The sequence below is a fragment of the Calonectris borealis genome, chromosome 1 (genome assembly GCF_964195595.1).
Source record: "Calonectris borealis chromosome 1, bCalBor7.hap1.2, whole genome shotgun sequence".
Classification (NCBI taxonomy): Eukaryota; Metazoa; Chordata; class Aves; order Procellariiformes; family Procellariidae; genus Calonectris; species Calonectris borealis.
The window spans coordinates 75,614,640-75,633,743 of record NC_134312.1 but is presented as its reverse complement, the minus strand read 5'-3'; positions in this window follow the sequence as shown (position 1 = coordinate 75,633,743).

Genomic DNA, 19,104 nt, shown 5'->3' with positions numbered 1-19,104 from the left:
TATGGTCTTTGGCTACAGCAGAAAAAGACCTCTCTAAAATAAGAGAGAAGCATAAAGATGCCTCAGTGCTAACGTCAGGCAGGGTGGGAGTCTGTCCATCACCTCGGTCTTTTTGCATGCCCAGCTTGGTTCTGGTGACTGTAAATCACCACAGAAAGACTCATCTGTGCCTGTGGTACTGACACAATAGGCAGCATCTCGGCTTAGTTCTTGGCTAAATTATTTAAAAAGAAAACTTGCAGGTTTAGCCAAATGTAGCATTATTATTTTGGCAAGCAATAAAACTATGGGGCTGCAGACATCTAAATAATCCCAGCTGGCCAAGGAAATATCATAACCACAAACAAAGGCAACTCTCAAGTTAGAGTAACCTTGCAAATTTACAGCCATTCCAAAATAGTTGCTAATCACAGATGTGTGTTATTCTTCTCTGAAAAATACATCAGGAAGCAACAGATTTCAAAGTTGCAGTAGTGCAGAGATAATTTTATTTACACTTTCTCTGTGTTGGGTGCTGAGTGGCTCATTCTCCACTATTAAATCCAAACAGGATGATATTGCACCCCCAGCAAAAAGGGAACGGAGCCAGTTAAACATTGACTGGGAGGAGATACGTGTCTCTGCTGAGCAGAGCACCACCCAGATTGAATTTTGGGAGGTTCCTTAACCTTTGCTCTCGAGGTCATTGTGCTGCCCGTGTTTAAACTCTTTTAGCTAAACAATGCCGGTAGGTTGTGGAGCATACCATTACGCTTGGTTACCTCCAGCTCTGGGAGGGCCTCTTGCTTCAAGTGCTTCCCCCCCGCCGCCGTCTCCCATTAAACAGAGTGGGCCAGATCAGTCCAGCATGCAAACAATGATGTCAGTATTGTAAAAGAAATGAAAAGCTCAGTGGGAATCCAGGAGACAGACCCCCAAATTAAGGATCTTTTGGCTAAATACAAGCACTAAGGGAGACTTATAAAGATCAAAATAATGTTGCGTGCCAATGTGGCATTTGATGTAAAAGATAAAAGGGGAACTTATTTCAGAAGCAAGATTGTTTTAGCAAGAGAAAGAAATCTTAGTATCTGTGTTGGAATGCATAAAAACACATGTTTCCGATATTGTTTTCTCATATGCTAAATGAACAGGACATCTGGTTATGTTTTTAAAAGTTAAATTAAGTGACACTAAATCAGTGCTTTACAAAGCAAAAGGTAGTAAACCAAGAACATCTAATAAGGTAACAATGAAATATTTGGCAGGGCTTCAGAGTATTAGAAACTCACACAACCAAAAGGAGCTGAAATATCTTATTGTGATATATAGGAGGCCTTAACTTCTCATTTATCTGTGCTATTTCTTACTACACTTCACAGTAATACGTTGTGTTCCCATTGGTATAGATTTCTATATGTTAGAGCCAAAACTCCAGATGTTTTCTAGGTAAATCTCTGGAGACTATTTTATTGTGTTTCATTTCTCCTTATTTACAATTCACTCATCTTGAACTCCAGCCGCTGGTAATAAAAATCCATAGAGTCTTCAGCTGAGCCAAGTGGACACTATTGTCCTGTTTTTTCAAGTCAGGGATGGGTTGATCCAAGCCTTGAACAGAATCCAAACCACTAGAGTTTTCAAAAAGTTCATCTCTTTTCTTTTTCTTTTTTTTAACCCTTCAGGCACCAGGGAATCAACAGACAATTGCTTTGTCTTTCCTTTTTTCCCCCACTCTCTTGTAAAGGTCCAACCCCTCTTCACCACGGCAGCATTTCCACAACTGCTGCCCAGAAGATTGTCCTTTAACCAAGCCCTTCTTCAAAGACAGGCTCCTGCCTGTTGCTTTCCACTCTGTCCCCACTCGGTCGTTTCATAAATCACGTTGGAGGAGATTCACTCATCGCACAAAAGAGCAACATTCACGCAAGACCTCTCTTTTTTTTTTTCCTTCTCACTTCAGCACACCTGTGGAGATCAGGGACCTGACATTGCCGTAGCTTTAGTCAAAGAGATGTCTGTTCCAGCCCTGGTGTGCCCAGCGGCCGCGGGGCTCTCTGTATCCTGCTGCCAGGCTACCTTCACCACTGATCTGCCATCTCTCTCTGCTTTCCTCTGGAGTAAAAGAAAAAGCAATGCGGAGGCACGGTCTTGCCTCATCCCTGAGCTGCTTTGCGCTTCTTAACCTGTTAAGAATACCTCCTTTTCTGCCTTGCAGGTACTGCACAGTGTTCCAGCCGAACGCTTACAAACCCAAGCTCCACTTCCCCTTCCAGGGCATTGTTCAAGGCCTTTATTAATGAATTAAAATATAATAAAGCCTACCGTCTCCTCCCTTTTTCAGTTTGCTGTCTGTTTAGATTGTAAACACCTTCAGGTTCTCCGGTACATCAGAGAGATTCTGGTGCCCGACTCACACTGAAATCAGTCTGCGGTTACTGGGGTGTTCGGGTCTCTACATGCTGACAAAACCCCTGCTTAATGACGTCGAAATAATTAGTCAGCCACTTTGCTGCAGTGGGACTTCAGTTAATTTTAAAGAGCTCAAAAGTTTCATTTCAGGGTTGCTGCAATCAGTGGTACATTTTATATTCCATCATGGGCATGTTTGATTAATGGACATCAAACAGATTTTTATATGAATACACCCACCCACCATATGTATATAAACATAAATCATTCCACAGCATAATCTGATCATATTTTCTTAGAGGTGCTGGGCTCGACTGAGCCTTCAGGGGAAAGCAGCGCTGTTCGGAGAACGCCAATCGGCGGGTGAGACCTGCTCAGATCCTCGCAAGTGCTGCTCTGCTACCTTTTCACTTCAGGTAGAAGGGTGAATGGAAGGAAGTTGTTGCAGCTCCAAAAAGGTGATTTATTTCTCCCCGCATGCCCAGATAAAGTTGACTGGCTCTGAATCCAGCCTCTTCCCCGACCTGTGTTTTCTGTGCCAACATTCAGGGACTGTGCAGTGCTTGAGACCCAGAGCTGCAATGCAGCTAACTGGTAACTCCAGCTCTCTGCAAGGCTGGAGGGAATTCTTTATTGCTCTAGTAAGCAGCTAAAGTGGCAACTGCCAGCCTACTAGACTTTTGAACAATTATTTTATTTTTCTTTGTTTTCTTGTTACTTGGGCAGCTGAAATACACTTAGGCAAAGCAGATAACATCCTTTTTGCTTTGTGTTATTGCTTGTGAATTATTTACTTATTTGTGAAGTAATACAAGTTAACGACGTAGTGTGAAGTTTATAATTTTTGCTTCATGTGTCAGTAGATCTGACAGTATTGGTTGGCACGCTAGTTACCTGAAGAGCTGAATATTTATTGTGAGTAAATTTCAAAACAAAACAAGTTAAAATGGACCAAACCCAAAATGCCAGATAGGAGCACCCTCACAGTGGATCTAAGAACAACACTTAATAATTTCCAGGTTCCAAAGTCAAGTTACACAAATTGCATTACAAAATGAAGGTACTATTATTATTAGTTTTAATTTCAAACAGAGAAACAGAGGTACAGAAAGATAAAATTACTTTCCTAAGGCACTGCAGTTTAATGGCAGTGGTAGCAGTTGGTCTTCAGTCCTCTATCCTAGCTAGTGGCATTAAAACCTTGGATGCAATGTCTCCTGAACTTCAGAGAAAACCACCTCCAAATGCCATGCCTCAAGCTCATCTCTAGAAATATTTAATGAGCAAAATTTTAATTCAAGTTGCATTAAAATAATTAACAAAGAGAGCATCAAAGCACAGTATCTTCCCAAGCTAGCAGTATTATACAAAACCTAAATCTCTAGCAAACCAGAGAAAGTATTATGCTGATCAACCATTTTCAGCGAGGAGAAATTAATACAAGGCAGGCATTAAGAACCAGGAACGATGGTTGCTATTTAGTTTTATTTTCTTCTCATTTGGAAGCAAGTGCTGCATGTGTAGCTTACGGCTTTATTTGCTAACAGTGAGGCTTCAGCCTGGACTGAAGCCACCTGGGTCACAGATTCCTCATCGGAAAGCCTGTGGATCTTCTGTCATGGTGTCCTTTGGGTGCATTACGTAAAGGTCACCGTTCTGGGTACTTTCCCTCTCTCGCTCCATTATTCAACTCATTCAGGCTTTACTTGTTCACTAAGGACCAGCTAAAGAAAGGAAAACATTTTTAATTCTTCAATGTGAAGCTGGGTACACGTATAGTACTTAACATTTATATAGTATCTGTCCTTAAAATGTCAATGTTCGCCAAGCAATACTATGTATCTCAGACGACATAAATAGCCCTCTGAAGTCAACTGAAAGGCTTTCAGTGATTTCAGCATATTTTTGATTGTGCCATTGTTTTCCTGCAGTGAGAAAGGAAAAAAAACTGTGGTTTCTAAAATGCTGTGTGTATCTTTTTGCAAATGCAGTAATCTCACAGTAGCCTGTTTTTTCCAATGTGATGCTGTCTCAGCCAATCCTTTGCATCAGAGAGGAAAATCTGTGATACATTCCCAAATTCCAATAGCCAACTACCTGCTTCCTCTGCCTTCCCTGCTGCCTGTCCCTGAAAAATGCAGAGTTTGAGAGGGTTTTTTTAAACATTCCTTAAAATGAAAAGAATGACTGTCAATGAGGGAACAGAAAAAAAAATACATTTCATTCATCATAATTATCAACCGTACTTCAATTTTTAGTATGAAATACTTGTAATAAATTGTATAAGATCAGTCTCGTGAAGTAATAACATTTCAAGAGAGGGAAAGTTTTTAAGTAATTTCAAAGACAGATTTGAAGATCCTTGCCTGGACACAAAAAGAGGATAACTCTTGAGAAGTCATTCCAGAAAAAGGCAAAAAGGCTAAATTCATTGAATAAGTTATTAGTGTTAAATTATTAATTCAGTTCTGAGCCAGCTTTGAACTACCTATTAGCAATTAATTGATACAGATATTTTATAAAATGTACAAGTAATTTTAATAAATACTTCTGAACGCTTTTTTTACTGGATGCTAAATGATGGGACACCGGCACATGAGAGTCCCTCAGAAATGGATGTTCCTGCAAATCAGGAACCTGTATCCATTGACCACCGGTAGAGTTTAGGTTCCTGTGTAACCTAAATCACTCCTGAAATCAGATTCTTGCTTTGGTGAATATTCCGCATTGTGAATATTAACAAAGTGGCTTCGTTCAAATCATCATCAAGTCTGTTGGAGAGCATGGGAACATTAAAATTTGCCTGCCTCATTTTGGGTTTTACTGAGAACTTGATTTGCACCTGGAAAGAGGAATGAATCAGATAGCACTGAAACACGCAGACTTGCAAATACCCACAAGACTTTTCCTCATGCAGATTTATTTCATGCACACATATTTCTCTTCATCTCCCCTCTAGTGGCTCAACTGAAGCCTCTTTGAAAATTTTTGCAACCTTCGATGACTAAATAAACATGATGTTCCAATGGTACAGACCTGTAGCCTGCATGCTATTTGATTTAACCTGAAAGGACTGATAAATGTTTTCTCGGTAAAAGTTATCAAAAGTAATTCAAGCTATAGAGAAGAAGCAGAGATGATTCACTGTTTAGTGAATGAGGACTGTGCCTGAGTCGGGACGTGTTTTTATTCCTACAGGTACCACCTTTGGGGAAGGTACATTGGTTTCTGTGCCTAAGTTGTCTCTCTGCCTTCGTTTGCTTCATGTGTTAGGATGGGAAAAACGTCTGTCACTAGTCTCATCTTGTGGGTTTCAATCTCAGCAAGGCTTCTAGCAATAAATGTAACACAAATAATAATAATGGTTATCTTCAGAGCAATAATGCACTAAAACTTTATCATCTTTTAAAACATGCTTGCCGCAGTGTAACCAAACACAGCGCAAAGACATTAACATTGTAATAGCTTTCTACAACACTGTAATGTGAATTTTTATTCCATCAGACGAATAACTAATAAAATATAAACAGCAACATCAGATAAAAGAATACATTTTAGGAGAGGGGAGCCTATGTAAATGATTACACATCCAAGGACACTGTTGTGGGAATCAGGCAGGGAAGGGAGGTGGGGATGTACTTCGATAATGTGAGCCATCTCGCTCTGTTCTGAAAAGTATGAAAAAAGTACGAAAAGTCATGTGTTTATGTCTACAGGAGACAGGAGAAGTTCCCACTGATCTCAGGAGAAAGTTGTCTTTGTGAATGCTAGTTTGGGATTTCCAGTCAACAGTTTTGGTCAGGATAATGTTTTTTTCACTTAGTGGTTTTCAAAGAAAAAACAAACAAACAAACAAACAAAATTTTCTCAGCACTTCAGTAATTTCTTGACTGGTCTGAGTACCAGGAACACACAGTCATGGCAAAATCTATAGCTTTCCCATTTATTTATTAGTGTATATATATTTTTCAATGACTGCTTTACGTAATGGCTTTATCTGCATATCACCTTTTAACAATGTTTTTCAAATTTGTTTTTTTGTTCTGAAAAATAACTGTTCTGTTCATCCTGAGTTGTGTGCTTAACCACAGAGCAATTTGTGCTGATGTTGCAACAGGAAACTCGAACAGTATCAGCTCTCGTGTTTTCAGTCCTGGCTCTTAGTCAGTCTGCAGCCACGGGTCCTGAGGTCACTCTTGCCTCTCCAAGGCCATAATATGCTCATAACTATGGAGCAACGTACAGTTCTGCCTCTGTAACAAAATGGTATATAAAAGATGGTTTGGATCATGAAGCAAGCATCACTCCAGATGCCCAGCCAATTTTTACTCTTTGCTTGTGAGAATGAGTGCTGAAGTGAGGGAGCCTGCTTGAGGGAGGCAGAAATGATCCCAGAAGAGGTTTTAAAGTTCGGACTTAAATAGTACATTGTGCTACTGTGATGAAAACCCCCTTTTTGCCCTCTGAGTTTTAAGTATTACCTTCGTGCTCTGGAATACTTAAAAATAGAAAAACAAAATATGTTGGAGGTTCACTCTTGCTTCTACTCAGGTATGTGCATGTGACCATATTTGTCCTGCCAACCTGAGTATTGAAAATAGTGTTTTCACAACCTGAAAAGAGTGTTTTCAGTCTGACTTGAAGCTTTCTAGGTTTCAGATCTAAAACTATTGTTTTAATTTTTGGATGCCCGTGGATAACTAAAAACAAAACAGGTCAGGCAGTGCATGGTGATAGTAAGCCAACTCTAAACCACATAAGTTAAAAAAAGAGTGTGACTGGTAGAAAATGTACATGCAACCAGGTGTGCACCTGAGCAGTGTTGTTAATGATCCTCCTAGCACATTAATTATTGTCTCCCCCAGCATGTGATGCTGCATGCAACCCAGAGCTGGCTCTTCGTACCACCTGAGATTGAACTGGACGAAAAGTGAACCGAATCTTGCAGCTTTGTTCTCCCAAGAGGTGCTTACGGCACTGCAAGTCCCAGATCATGACCTTCCCAAAGTGCGTTTGCAGTTGCCGTTTGATCATGACTCAGAACGGGTCTGCCTTGTATTAATTGCGCTGACTGCGGTTCACATAGACATCTCCCGGGCTGTCTTCTGCATACAGCAGGCTCAGGTAGTGCTATGGGAGTAGCCATAGCAACACAGCGCTCAACAGAACCTGCGCATCCACCCAGAGAGCTGGATAAATACAGAGGCTGCATGATAAACGCGCTCTCAAAGCTGCCACTGCTTCCACTTGCACTCTGGATCCTGAAGATACTGCAATACAGCACTTTCCTGATAAGAAAATCCATCGGAATTAGAAAGGAAAAAAAATATTAACGTATTAAGATATTACTTCAGTCCCAAATGCTTTTCCCCACTCAAGCTTGGCTGGCCCCTTTCCTTTGCGCTTAAGTCCTCAGCTCAGCAAAGCATCCGAGTCTAAAGCATTTCACAGGTCTAAATGACGGCAGCCTGGAAATGGGAGGAGGCATGCCTGAAATGTTGGGGTGCTACAGCCTGCCTCTGAAGATACCAGCAACAGGGGCAAGCTTTAAATGTACATGTTTCTTGACCCAAATTCTGCTCCAGGAGCCTAAGGCTTCATTAGCTGTCAACAGGGTTGATCACCGGTGGGTGTCGGGGCTCTCATCTGTCTCCTTCAGCCAGGTACCAGCGTCCTGGGGCAAAGCCTGAGCACAGGACCTCATGCTGGATGAGACAAGGTGTCTCTGAAGGTTGTTAGCCAAGTTTTAAATTATCTCATAATGATGAGGCTTCAAATTAATACATTACTTTTGATCTCCTGTTGACACAAGGTTTTATAAAGTTGGTTTGTCCATTCAGTTTCTAATAGCACCTTTAAAGGCTGCCCCACTGTTGTTGCCAAGTTATAATTAAGGAGACAAGAATATCTCTTTTCTCCCAATGCTTGATATCACAGAAGAACATGCCAAAGTTTATACTTCTGAAAACTTACTCTATCAAATAGGTATTTGTAGTAAGACCACATATGCCCTCTGCTGTCCTTCAAACTCTGTGAAGACATATTATCAGAATATTATTGTTATTATTATTATTACTAATATTGGTTTAATGATTATATGAAAACTAAGAAAATAAGAAATATTCTGAACCAAAATAGTATTCTTTGTTAGAAATCAGTCTGAACCAAATCTCAGTTTTGTATCTAAATCTTGATTGCTGGACATTAGGGAATGTCACTGAAAGCTCATTGCTGTAAAGTTTAATAGCTGAATCAGAATGAAGGTATCAGATGCTGCTTTTCCTTGCAAATGTTTCCCAAAAGGGCACATACAGAATGATACACGCTGGTACAGTATTGCTGTCGCATCTCCCTTGAAACTGGCAGCCCCACCAAGCTCTGCCTCTGCCCTAATATAAGAATCAACAAAAGCGTCATTTTTTTAATGTAACTCAAGCCCCTGCAGAATTACCATTGCGTTTCATGGAAGAGCTATAGAAACAAAGGATTCTTGCTGAGGACTTGAAGTCCCATTTGTCAGGGAGTACAGAGCCCTGTTTATAGCTGATGAAGGGACCCCGCAGACAAATTGAAATTTGTATCAATCTTATCTAGCAAACCCAAAGGCCCAAACCTTTGCATTTGCAAAAGTATGCACAGCACAGATCCTTTTCAGCCCTCTGTTGTGTTTCCCTGAATTTGCAGAGAGCTGTTGGCTCTTCTTGTGCAGCGCTGGCTGCGTGGCTGCCTGCCCCAGGGAAGGCATTGCATCGCAGGGAGGGGTTCAGGTAGCTCCATCTTCGAGTATGGAGGTGGAGTCTCTGGGCTTACACTAGGCGCAGAATAGTACAAGGCCATCTCTTGGGAAAGCTCTGCAGAAATAATGCTTTTCAGATTTTGAGTTTTCATGCTTCCTAAGCACGTAGTCTGATGTGCTTCACAGTTCTGGAGAATCATCTGGAATAAGACCATATATGCAAAACTGTATGCCTTTAAAAATAGATCTATAACAAAAACCTAGATAAATCTCTAAATGTAGTGGACATCATTACCTTTTTTCAGTAAGCAAACTGCTTGCTGTTTTTACATGCTGAATTCCCTTGATTTTTCAGAGATGGCTAGTCTTAAGAAACGAATTTCTCGGTAGCAAGCAAGACTTTAACAATCTTGGGTAAACTTTATGTGGTCCTTAATTTTCTCTAGCAGCACATAATGGAAACAAAGTGTTGACTAGAATGTACTTTTCCAAATTAATTCCTGTCTTCTGACAACACATACTTTTCTTGACAATGATAAGTTTCTGAGCACTATTCAAATTGCTCCCTGCTGTTTGTGCAAATTGTACACACAGTATTATTTTAATATTTAATGGCAGCTGAGCGACTACTTGACACTCTACTTTTAAATTATAGCCTAATTCAAATCTCACTGGCTCCTAATAACTCTCATTTTGGATGGCACTTCTGAAAAGCATGTGTCCCTGTGTGAATGTCACACAGCAGTGGTCAGCCAAGGAGTTGGAGTTAATATCTCTCCACCAGCCACGGGGAACGTGATGGAGATCTTCTAACAGGACCTAATGTTGGTAACTGGGAGAGGTGACTCGAGAGGTCAACAATTTTCCATGGATGGATGCTAGTTTGGCACAGGACAGCACAGAACTGGATTGATAAGGTGCTATTTGAGCTACTGTGATTATTTATATGGACTGAATTGCACCCCCTGCCCAAACTCTTGGATAGACCCATAAGTTAATTGCCGTGCCTGTCTAGCTAGCTAGTGTGTGATCGTGTGACCACATGTGGTGCCTTCATGCAGATTATTTCCACTAATACTCTAATTAAAATGCTTCCTAAGATACTCTGCCTATATTGGAATTACGCATTGAATGCTCAGCCAAAATTATCTGTTAGAGTGCAATTAGCTGTGAACAGAGCACTGAAACCTGGAATATTTTTGACTAAGAGGTCAATTAGTGTGATTGGGAGGCAAAGGAAGCAGCCAGCCATAGTATGGTCAGAGGGAGCAATCAAGTGAATTGAACAGTCAGCTGATTAGGAAACAACTAGTGAGAGCAAGATGAATTTTCACCCTGCAAGTGATGAATGTAGACCCGTCTGGAGTGTTCAGCCAAACTGAACACTCAATCAGCATTCAATTAACCTGAGCTGCCCCTAGGTGAAGGCATATGCATAGGATTTAAATATATATATGATAGTCTCATCATATACGATGTTCCCAAGAGCCGGCCTATACGTAATAAAGTATTAGCAAAATTAGTAAATAATAATAATTCAAAAATACTAAATAAAAGTGAGATAACTGTGTATCTCACAGTATCTCGGATATTTTTGTATCAAACAGATGACTCCTTTACCTTGCAACTCATCTGTCCTTAGATTACATTTGTGTTTCCAATCTAAATATCAGATTTTTTTCTATTGTAATAGGTCTTAAAGTAAAATAAGACTAGGCTTTGAGGTTAATTAAAGTTCGCTAGAAATGAACTTTTTAATATCAAACATAAGCCTTTGTAATTAACATTTAGGAGGCAGGGTTAATTATTATTGTCCCCTTTGTTAGTTTGCAGGGTAGAATGAAGAAATCAAAACCTTTGAGTTTGATTTCGAGGATGCTTTTTATTTTTAAATAAAAATATGGGTCAATATGCTGACCCACAAATATTGCTGTGGACTCCCCAGTCCAGGTCTGGAGGAGGTAGGGAAAGATAGGTGGGCTTAAGGGTTTCTTCGCTCTCCAGTCCTGCCATCAGCAACACACCTGCCCTATAGCCTGGGGACAGTCCTTGCAGGGTGGTGGCACTGGGGTGATGTGGCAGCCAAAGGTCACTTTCCCCTCTGTGTAGGAGTGGTTGGCTTGGCGTCTTCACCAGCTTTCTGGCTGTCGTGTGCAAGTGGTGTGACTCGGGGGGGGCTGCGGCGTTGCCCATCCTTCGGCTACGCAGCAGTGGAGGCGTGGGCTGAACTGGAAGTCGCTGAGCAGCACTAGTCTGGTACCATCTCTCTGTTCTGGTATTTAGCTGCAGCCAGGTGGCAGGGACAGCAGTTTCCCCGAAACTGGGAGTTTTCTTCGATCACTCAAACCTTGGTGGCAAGAGCTGGTGGGCATCAGGTTTCCAGTTCTGCCATTGCTCCCACAAAATGTGCAGCGGCCACACAGATGGAGGAGGGCATGCTCTTCTAAACAAATTCCTTCACTTCCTGCGTACGGCACTTTTAAACCCAAATGGAAACGTGTCTCGCTGGTCAAGCAAATGAGTAAGCACGTGCCAGGAGAAGTCTGGCAGGCAGTGGAGCAGGCAGGCTGGAAACTCCTCCAGGTCCCTGCAGCAGAGACGGCTGTCAACAGGGCTTGCTTGTCTGAACGTGAGCGGTGAGCCAGCTCCGGCCCTGAACCACTCCTCCCACAGGGAGAGGAGGTTGGCCCGGCGGCGGCAATGTTTCGGCCGGGCCTTTGCAGACATGCTGTCGTTATTTTGCAGAAGGAGCATCAGGAAAACCTCTGGGGAAGGAAAAGCCGGAGACATGCTCAGGTTTGGCTCTTTTAAAGGCTACCCCAGTTAACTTCGTTTGGTTTATCTCCATGACTCAGAAACGTATGAACAATAGTCTAGATTTTTTTTTTTTTTTTAAATGAGGTCATGAATGGCATCGTGCCAATCAGAGCAAAGGCAACGCTTGCTTTACATTAGCTAGCTAGATCATCTTTCCTCGAAATGGAAATCGTGACTCGCTACATTTAATTCTTGTCCCTGTTTATATATGAAGAAGTATTTGTTTAGCACTTGGGATATGCCTTTTAACCCAGACGAGTTCTGTTTATAAGTGTATTGTGGCACTATTGGATTATATGTTGCAAAATTCCCTTTATTAGTTCCTCAACCCTAACCAAAGTTATATTATTTTAGCTTTGAGATGGTTGTTCTTTTTTCAAAATATTTATATTGCAAAGCTCGTGCTCCCAAATTTAGTGTAGTGTAGCAGTCACAAGTTCACTTCTCACATGTACTGATTTGGCAGCGATCAAACCCACATAGATTTCAGTAGACCTACTCATTGATTCTGGAGAAGGATGAGATCTCCAGGGGCTACACAAACAAGTCTGATTTAAGATTTGTTTTCCAGAAATGTTTCAACCACTATGTACTGAGTGTACATAATTAATATGGAGTCTTTTAATCTTTGAAACCATAGTTTATGTTACTGCACAAATCATCTGGGATGTCACTGTGATAAAATTCTGGAAGTTTTTCGCATGGTAAAAGAAAAACAATGACACTGAAGCGTGATGCTCAGCAACGGGGCACTGACCTGTCCTACTTGAGCTAAGTAGTAGCTCAATTCACTTGCAGATTACGAGAATATTGCCTTCTGTACGGAGACTAAAGAAGGTCAAAACACTCGGTGAGCACATTGTTCGTGCATGTCAAGTGACACTCTGGGGTAACGGTTGTAGTGGCTTCCAGAGTCCTGTCCATGGCAAAGCTCTGTGGTGTTTTTTCAGATTCCTGTATTGGGACTGTATTGGGACCAGTACTATTTAATATCTTCATCAATGACATAGGCAGTGGGATCAAGTGCACCCTCAGCAAGTTTGCAGATGACACCAAGCTGAGTGGTGCAGTTGACACACCTGAGGGACGGGATGCCCTCCAGAGGGACCTGGACAAGCTTGAGAAGTGGGCCCGTGTGAACCTCATGAGGTTCAACAAGGCCAAGTGCAAGGTCCTGCACCTGGGTCGGGGCAACCCCCGGCATCAATACAGGCTGGGGGATGAAGGGATTGAGAGCAGCCCTGCCGAGAAGGACTTGGGGGTACTGGTGGACGAAAAGCTGGACATGAGCCAGCAATGTGTGCTCACAGCCCAGAAGGCCAAACCGTATCCTGGGCTGCATCACAAGCAGCGTGGCCAGCAGGTCGAGGGAGGTGATTCTGCCCCTCTGCTCTGCGCTGGTGAGACCCCACCTGGAGTACTGCGTCCAGCTCTGGAGCCCTCAGCACAGGAAAGACATGGACCTGTTGGAGCGGGTCCAGAGGAGGGCCACAAAAGTGATCAGGTGGGTGGAACACCTCTCCTGTGAGGAAAGGCTGAGAGAGTTGGGGTTATTCAGCCTGGAGAAGAGAAGGCTCCGGGGAGACCTTATTGCAGCCTTTCAGTACTTAAAGGGGGCTTATAAGAAAGATGGTGGCAAACTTTTTAGCAGGGCCTGTTGTGACAGGACAAGGGGGAATGGTTTTAAACTAAAAGAGGGTGGATTTAGATTAGATATAAGGAAGACATTTTTCACAATGAGGGTGGTGAAACACTGGCACAGGTTGCCCAGAGAGGTGGTAGATGCCCCATCCCTGGAAACATTCAAGGTCAGGTTGGATGGAGCTCTGAGCAACCTGATCTAGTTGAAGATGTCCCTGCCCACAGCAGGGGGGTTGGACTAGATGACCTTTAAAGGTCCCTTCCAACCCAAACTATTCTATGATTCTGTGATTCACACCCATTGCCCACTGTCCCAGGTGACCCAGAGATTTATTAGCCCTGCCTGCGGAGAGGTAGACGGCTTCCCGACTTGCAGTGTGTCAGGAGGGTTGTGTGCTGCGCAGAGACTGCCTCGTGCTGCTCTCCCTGCTCAGTAACGCAGAGCAGTAATTTCCCAGGAGTCTGAACAACTTCTTTTCCCAGTGCCATTCCAGGTGCCTGGGTTTGCATTGCTACCCACTAAGAGCACTTGTATTAACCTTCTTCAGAAGTGGTCAGTGCATAACTCTTTGGGAGATGTCTACTACACGTTTTGTCCGGTTGTTCAGTGCAACACACAGAGCATGTTTGTGTGTGCATTTGGGACGGCGTACCAGACTCACAGTCCTGTGGGGAGCATCTTCCGATGAGTGCCGTTGTGTGTGCGGAGATGTCAGTTCTTCCAGCTTTTTCTTGGCTGAGAATTGAGAGGTCAGTTTGTGTTGGTAGGATATTGAGTTGCTGTTTTTCTGTTTTGTCTTTAAAGTGCACACCACTCTATAGTTATTTTAGGAACTTCCTTTCTGTGTGTATGTAGGTATGAGAAAACTTCCAACCCTGTACAATCAAGTCAGACTCAAAACATTAGCTCTATTTATCTTCTTTGCACTGTATTTAACTACAGTGACTATTGATTATAAATGATCTTGCCATTACTTAAATGACAAATACAGACACACACTTAGCTGAGAAACTAATGGCAAACGGCTGAACTTCAAGATTTAATGAATGTAGGACCACTTTTGAAAGATTGCAATTCACAGGGATGCCATCCTGTTTGGCTCATAAAATCAATATTATATGTAGCCAAACTTATAAAACATTTGGAGTTCCGTTGGCACAATGATGAAAATATGAATGAAGTTTTGTTTTTCTGATCCAAAGTCCACGTTAGGCTAGCTGGTGTGAAAATCACAAGCTTCAAAACCATTTTCCCTCTGATTTCATGTGATTGTTTTCTTAGGAGGCGCAAGATCTTGCCAAGAAGGAAGCACTGAAGGATGTTCAGGAGAATCACGTCTTCCTGGAAAGTGAAATCAAGTTACCCAGAGATGTGTCTGGAGGAGAAAATAGGTGGGAGAGTTAACTGAAAAAATCAATCACTGTTTACCTTATTTCCTGTTTTGGTGTACCTCTCTTTTAAAACTTTATTTGAATATGCAGATGTCACGTGCCAGATTTTTTTGTTTTAGAGTAGACAAAGAAAGGTCTGCACCACCACCCCTCACAACTAATTAGTCCTTTACCTCAGGAAAAAGAATATTAGGTTTGTAAAGGCATCACTTAAAGAAGATGACATAGCATTTCTTTGCCATGTGTTTGAAAAAAACACTGAAAACCAGCAAGTACTAGACACACTTTTGCCTCCAGAGTTCCTACTGGTTCTCCCTCTCTGGAGAGCCCCATTAGTACCCCATCTAACCTCTGTGAGCAAAGCGTGGTGTTCACATGCTGTTGGATCTTTTGTCTGTGTTTATTTCAGAAGTACCCATGAGCCTACGTGGTAGAGCTTTCATCAGATCCCCAGTTTTCTCAGGCTTCCAACTTGCCTGAGTCTAGCAATTTTAATTCCACTACTATGTGTACTCTTACTGTTACTCTTTGCCATGCTCTCAGTTTCCCTTTCCTGCTCAGTTCAACAGGCTCCGTTTTGTGGGACCTTTGTTAATACCTGTTCCCTATGGGGGAAGTAGTTTTGTAAAGCCCAGAAAGGCCCCAACCAGCCCTCCTCACTTCTTCCTTGTATTCTTCCAAGCCAACTTCCAGTCCCCTGCATGCTGAATTACCAGAAATCCTTTGTTTGGGAGGCACGGAGACTTGTCCAAGGCAAAGCAGCCTGTGTAGAATTGCCAACCCAATCTCACCCCATCTGTCTCTGAGCTACTCCTGACTGAACTCAAGGAGCTCTTTACGCCTCCAAGTAGACTCTGAGAGAGGGAACTATCACCTGGCACTGCTGAAGCTGATAACCAGCCTCCTAACCCTGGTCCGTATCACCTTATTTTGTTCCCTGCTCATACAACGTTCAAGACAACTGCTTCCTCCCCTTAGAGCAAAACAAGACAGCCACAAGCTGGAAGGGCTGTGCCTGGAAAAAGCAGAAGAACAGTTGTGAGAGAAAGTATTGAAATGACCATGACAATTTTCATTCTGCTTTCTCTATCCACTGAACAAGAACTGTTTGCTCAGGTTCCACCTAGCAGTCAGTAGCTGAACTGTGTTGCAGGTTCCTGGAGTAAGAATGAGTTTCACTGGTGCAGTTCTCCTCTTGCTACTCCCTGTAGTTCGAAACTGCATGTGCTTGAGATCTGCAAACTAGAGTGGTGGGAAGGGGATTCACTAACCAGCTATGGTGCCAAAGCCCACAAAATTAAAGGTCCTGTTGAAGGAATGGATAACTTGAAGGAAAATGTAAGGGCTGTATATACATCAGTAAACATAGGCCTATCTGATCTCTTTTGATTAGAAAGTCTAGAAGAGCAAGGAGCAAATTCTCAAATATAAACCTGCTTCAGTGATCTGATCTCCCTGTCACAAATGGTGTGTTTCAGACTGACGTAACTTGTTGATTTCATGCAGCAGTGCATGGCCTGCTGAATCTTGCTGACCATTCATTTGTTCACGGACATATATCTATATAGGTACCTGTATGTGTACACACATAAAATCATAAAATAAAATAGATAATATAACATAATGTAGCATAGCATAACATAATATAATTAAAATAACATATTATAAATATAATTTATGAATTATATAAAGCAAGCCATATAGCTTATGCTTTTCTGTCTGCTGGAGCCATTTGCTAGTTGAGAAACTAAAGAGCTCCCCAGCCTTTTTAATCAACACAGGCTCATCTTTTGCCTTTCTGACTGGAAACTGCAGAGATTTATGTGGAAAACAAATTTGAGTGGTTTTGGTTGTGATGTGTCATCCCCAGTACTACTGCTGTCATTAGCTGCCTCCTCTAACGCAGGGAGACTTTGGTCTGCTTCTCTGTTTAATCACAACACGTAGTGCAGGCATTGAGCCTTGTACTCTAAGCAATGGCAGGGTGGGGTGGATGTTTTAACGTCGTCTTATTCTATCCAGTATGAAGACCACAACAAATTTATCCGTATTTTAGGATTCGTAATATAGCTTAATGCACAATGCTTGTGGATGACATCCATTGCACAAGCAGGGTTTTTGTTAGGTATTAGAATCAGGTTGCCAGTCTCTGGATGTTTTCTATGAGCTGGTGCTTAGAAGAGCCTTGTTCTGGGCTCAGCTGTGCTCTCACTGACACCTGTATAAACCCACGAGTAATTTCACTGAAGTTATTGAAATTGCTCTGGACTTGTACCACCATAGCTGGAAGCAGGAGGTGATTAAGTTCATTTTGAAATTCTTTAATGTACAAACACTTAGCCCTACCCGCCCACACAGACAGAGGTGCATAGGTACACACATGCAGGTGGAGTTCATAAAATAAACGGCCTGACCAAGTGTATCCGCCCAGATGAAAGCCAGATGCTTGGGAAGGAAACCGTTTTCCTGCCAATGTGGCCTAAAAGCCACCAGCTTGTATACGGTCAGCCTCAGCTGTGTTGCCATGACCAAAAATAGTGTTCTTGGGAATATTTACAAGGATGAATACACACACACTTTTTCTTCCTTTGAGGTTTTCAACAGATGCTGCTAAGCTTTGAGTTTTCTAATTAGAAAAAGTCCTACATGTGTCAGTACCATATGAACTGTGGCGCTTTTTCTCCTATCCTGTTTCATAGTGTAGATCCAGGGAAGTCCTGAGAGTGCCGGTTACTGTATGTGTGCAGAGGGATGCCTCTGCATTTACAGGCACATTGTCTTTAATCACATATGTTCCTTAAAAAAGTGCATAAGTTAACTTACTTGTCTCTGATAGTTAAATGCCTTAATGTTTTCAATGGCTGCATAGGGCTCATGGAGTTGCAATGGCATAGCCCGTCAGAGAGGCAATGCAAAGGACTGATGCCTTGAGCGGAATAGAGAAATTACACTTCAGAGAACAGTAACTCTTTCTTGGGCAGCAAACTGTCCTCACAAGACATGCAGCGGACACCCTTTTTAGGCTGTTGGAAGAGCCCCCACATCCTGTCCCATGAGGCAAGGCTGGATGAGAGACAACACCATGCTTCATCTCCTCCCTTCCCTGAACCACTCTTGCTGTCCTGACTCTGCAGCAGCAACTCACAGTGCCACAGTAAGGAATTCTGCAAGGTCCCCTGAATGACATAAAATGAACCATGTAATTGTATGACTTCAAGAGAAGGACAAAGACTTTCTTCTGAAGAACTTAATATGGGAAACTCAGCAATTCCTGTAAGATCGTGGTGGAAGATGTTTACAACCCCCATGGCCCTGTGGGCTAGCTACACTGGCAAATTATCAGAAGCCTCTCGAACCACTGTCTAGTCATCCTTCTAAGGGAGCAGTCCACACAGTTGGCACCTAGAAGCATGTCTAGGTTGAAAAAAAGTGCAGACAAATCCAAATCCCCGTCTGTGCTCCCAGCAGGATGGATACAAGCCAACTCTGGTCCAAAACCTGCATAGCTGTGTTATGATTAGTGAGTATATTAGTTAGGACTTGGTGCTGTGCTGACTTGGCAAGGTGGCTTCCAGATGGGAACTGGCTTAGGTTCATCTGGCCCAGGGAGCAGGCACTACATGCTCAACTCTCGTCTGCTCCTGCCCATGGTGGCATGCAGAAGCGAATTAGAGTTACAGATTTCAGCCCAAAGCCACCACAATCTGACAGCTTTGGTAGCCTACAAGAACGCAAAGATCTCATCACAGATATGGACCTGCTCAGATGGCAGGATGTGACAAATAGTCAACCCAGCATGCAGACACATTAGAGGGTACAAGCATATTGCTCAGAGCTGAAGATAGGTTTGTGGCTGTCTGGCGATGCAGTATTGCTCAGCTAGGACTGTGTCCACTTTAAAATAAGGAAGAGGTTGGGATATCATTCTCTGGATTAACATTGATGTGACTTGTCCCCACGTAAGATTCTGCTCTCATTTATTTAGTAGAGAAAGAGACCAGTGTATGCTTTGGTCTAGTTTTAAAGATCATTTTCTTGACAAATTACTAAAGGGTCATTGTTTTGTACAGCACAGAGATGACATCCTCCCAGCTGTCTTCTGAGCTATCGGTCAGAGGCTCCATCAC